Genomic DNA, 4,152 nt, shown 5'->3' with positions numbered 1-4,152 from the left:
CTGCGCATTCAGAGTCCTGCACTAATAACGTCCCTTCATCTCACCAGACAAAACCCAGTCTGGACTTTTCCTCCCGCTGAAATGATTAACCAGGTACCCCACGCGATGTCCATCACACCATACGAAGTGCAAAAAGCTCTAATAAACCACACGTTTATATCCAAACGAGAATCTTTTCGCCACCTTGCGTGAAAGACACGCGGAGAAAAAGCCGAAACTCACCTATGGTGGTTATGACAGTGATGGCAAAGTAAAAGGACCCTGCAAATTTCCACTGGACCCCTGCTCTGTGCGGCTCGGTCTCCATGATGATGGTCTCCAGCTTTTTATAGTCATCCTCACTGATGTTGTACTTGCCCTGAAGGCGCTTCTCCTCAGCCTCCAGCTGCTCCTTCTCCCGCATCTCGAAGTCCGACTCGAGCGCGTCAAACACCGCGGCCCCGACCAGCAGATAGGTGAACGTGCAGACGATCAGGGACAGCGTCCGCACGTTCTGCCTCTTCATGGCCACCAGGAACCGGCGGCTGAGGGGTTCATGTCCCCTCTTATCCCCCGGGAAGGCGCAGCAGCAGTCTGGAAAGGGCGGATAGGGGTAGTGCTGCTGTTGCTGCTGCTGCGTCTTCGGACACCGGTTGCGGTTGTAACAGGTCCCTTGATCGTGGTCCTGGCTGGTGGAGAGACACAGCAGACTGCTGGAGCGCCGGAACCACAAGCCCTGCAGCCGCGAAACTCTGCGCAAAACCTGCCCGAACCACAGTAAAGTCCTCCCGGCGCGCAGTGCCATCAACTAGCGCGCTCCCCGCGTGATCCCCAAAGAGCTTCTGAACTGGAGAAAGCGCCAGAAGCCACTGGGATTCATGCTCGAGTGACAATTACGCACCTGTTAAATTTCCTTCTCCGCTGCGGTTAAACAAACTCATCGTCGTGGCCATCAGATATCCAAACTGCCCCGAACATCTTCCAGAAAAAGTTTCCCCGACCTGTTCATCTGAGGATCATCTTCAGCTGTTCTCACTCCGCCGGTGCGTGAGTAATGCCGGTGGTACCGGAGGAGGACCCGTGAACACGCAGCAACATCATCTGATGAGCGGCGGAGACGCGCAGCGCACGACTGATGCGCCAAACGTGATCCAACCCAGGAGAAACTCACTTATTCCCGTGGCTTTGCCGAAACGCTGAGCTTGATGATCCTATGAACAACAGGTCCGAGCGCGAACGTGCCCATCTGTTTCCCCGGTAACGCGTGAATGGACGGATGGATGGATGGGCTCGACTCTCAATTGGCTCCGCTCCGGTAAAGCTGCACTGTCACGGTATGCCACCGCAAGCGTCCGCTGGCAGACTTCGGTGTGTGCCAGCCTGAGAAAAAAACGCGCGCGCATCACCAAAGCGCACACACAGATGGAGACACTCCACACTAAAGACACACGTTGAGCGTGCGCGCGTGTGCGTTACGATCTCAGCTTGAAATAATTTACGCAATTTGCACCTTCTCAACAGGTGACCTAGGAAAAAGAGGGAATTCAGGTAAAACTGACTATTTTTAACGTAAATCATAGAGAGCAGCTGCTCGTTAAGTCCAGTCTAATCTATTATTTTATGTTGAAAATGTGCATCAAAACACTTTTTTAAACCCAAGAGCTATTTAAATCTCAGAAATCCCTAACCATGTTAATGGACAGTGAAAACCATAGGCGATAGCAAAAATGCTTTTTTATTACATTTATTTTTTTATTTTAATATATAACGTGGCATTACGAGAAACATATTATGGCAGCATAATACATACTGATAGAAATTGAGCAAGAATTATATATATATATATATATATATATATATATAACGATGACATGAATACTGCAATGAAAATAATAAATACTCGCTTTGATACTATTCCTGTGTGAACCTTTGTGCGTGCGCGCGCGCGTACAGTATGTTACGCATGAGAGAATGTGCCAAGCAGCCATATGGGTAAATATTAGTTCACCACAGGAGCCAGTAAAATATGATCATTTTTTATCAGTGAACATTTCTAACACGATTAGAGAGGGGAAAAGAAAAAGTTAATTTAACACACATTAAACACTATGTCTGGGGAATGTTGTTACACTGTATGGGGTACAGAGAACTCAATGAAACCTGTCATTAAACAGCCTATTATAGGCTTTAAAGCTAAATTTAAACAGTAAAAAACAATTCTGAAACACAATTTCTGTAACAGTATACATGTAAAAAGTAATCAAATCAACAAACATTGCCGTCAATAAATTGTGAAAAATTGCATGTGACAACTTGCCCCGATTATACATTGTCCTGAGAATACAGTTTAACTTTTAGGTTACATTTTATCTTCATAATATAGTTAACTCTTGTCTGAATGTATGCTGCTTTGGTCTCCTCTATACAAAACAGGACCTGCGTCTGAATAAAATTATCAGATAAACTGATGTAGACATCTGGACATTAAAAACGATGGGTTAATCAAAACTTGTGTGAAATGGACTATTGTGCCAGTGTAAAAAATGCATTTGGACCTTCTGAAAAGAGTTCAGTTTTCCAGAGCGTCCATCTGTGAGGATCCTGTGACTAAAATAACTGTAGTGAGCTGGACACCAAAAGAGTATTTTGGTAGGTAAATGTAGGTCCTGTCCCAATATTTCTGCAGTCTCTTGGTGTAAGCGGAGGTTATGACGATATAAAGAGTAAAGATAATTTAGATAATACTTCTCTAATATAAAAACTCACTCTCAACATCTAAAGACATTTAATAACAAAACAAGGACAGAAAGAATCAAGAGTTTGTGAGTACACACACTGTTGTAAATGCCTAGCTTTAGCCTTTAAAGGAATAATAGTTCATCAAAAGTGAAGCATTTGTGATCATTTACTCACCACCATGTTGTTCCAAATCTGACTTTCATTTTTCTGTAGAACACAAGGATTGTTTTGCAAAATGTTAAGACCACATTACCATCAAGCAAGCCATAAAACAATATATGACTGGTATAGTATATTTTGTCTTTAGAATAACGTTTTGTGAGAAACAGGCCAAAATGTAAGTCTTTATTCATTGAGAAACCCCTCCACCAGCTTTCAAAATCAAAAAATGTCATGCTGCATTCAAGAACCAATGAAGTGTGTGCAGTTTCTTTTCCTTCTCCACCTTATTTTTAATATAAGAGCAGGTGCGGCCATTTGTACCTTGAATGATAGAGACTTCCGGTGTTATCCGCTTCCAGTTATTTTAGCTGTACAAAAACAGTCCATTATACTGCATGATGATATTGCAAATTGGTATTTGTTTTCATATTATTTTAATATAATATCAATGGTTTATAGGAACAAAAAGTTCTACCATACTGCACTTTGTTTTTCTTTTACTTACTTACCTATCCATCTTATTTTTCCCGTAAGAGCGGGCCGGCCATTTGTAATTTTTATGGGTCTGGGCGATTTCATTTGCGTCCAGCTATTTTTAGCTGTACAAAACAGCTTGATATTGCAATTTGGTGTGTCTTGCCATGTTATTTTTAATGTACTATCTTAATTATGAACACACTGGTTTGTGGTGCAAACAGTTTTAGCATTTAGACTACTGCACGTTGTTATTCTTCTCCTTATTTCCCTATAGCGGCTAATGAACCGGAAGTCTCACCCATAAGATTACTTTCGCGTTTAAGAATAAGGTGGATGCACTAAGGAATTGGAAGTCACGTGCATTTACAGAAGATTACGTCCGCTTGCAAATTAAGGTGGATGAGGAACAGATTCAGTCAGTGCTGCTGTAGGAAAACAATCATGCAAATCAGGCCGAATAAATGATGACATCTTCATTTTTGGTGAACTATCCCTTTAATCCATCTCTGTGAAACTATCCTCTGCACTACATCCCACATCGTGAGTTAGACAAACACCCACATTGTACTTTTGGAATTTATTTATTTTTTTTAATTTACTGTTTTTCATCGATTTTTTTACCACTCATCCTGAACTAGACAGGTCCATTTTAGTCGTTGATCAAGGGAACCAAACACAAGCTTTACATAAACATTGACGGCGTATGCTGAGAATTTCATCACAACATGAACAATCCTTTGGTAAATATGCAGAAAGACGCGTTGGGCGCGAGCAGACGCTGACGCACAGGCGACT

This window comes from Sinocyclocheilus rhinocerous, unplaced genomic scaffold (genome assembly GCF_001515625.1).
Source record: "Sinocyclocheilus rhinocerous isolate Xijiao unplaced genomic scaffold, SAMN03320098_v1.1 scaffold430, whole genome shotgun sequence".
In the NCBI taxonomy this organism is placed as follows: Eukaryota; Metazoa; Chordata; class Actinopteri; order Cypriniformes; family Cyprinidae; genus Sinocyclocheilus; species Sinocyclocheilus rhinocerous.
Note: the sequence above shows the minus strand (reverse complement) of the source record.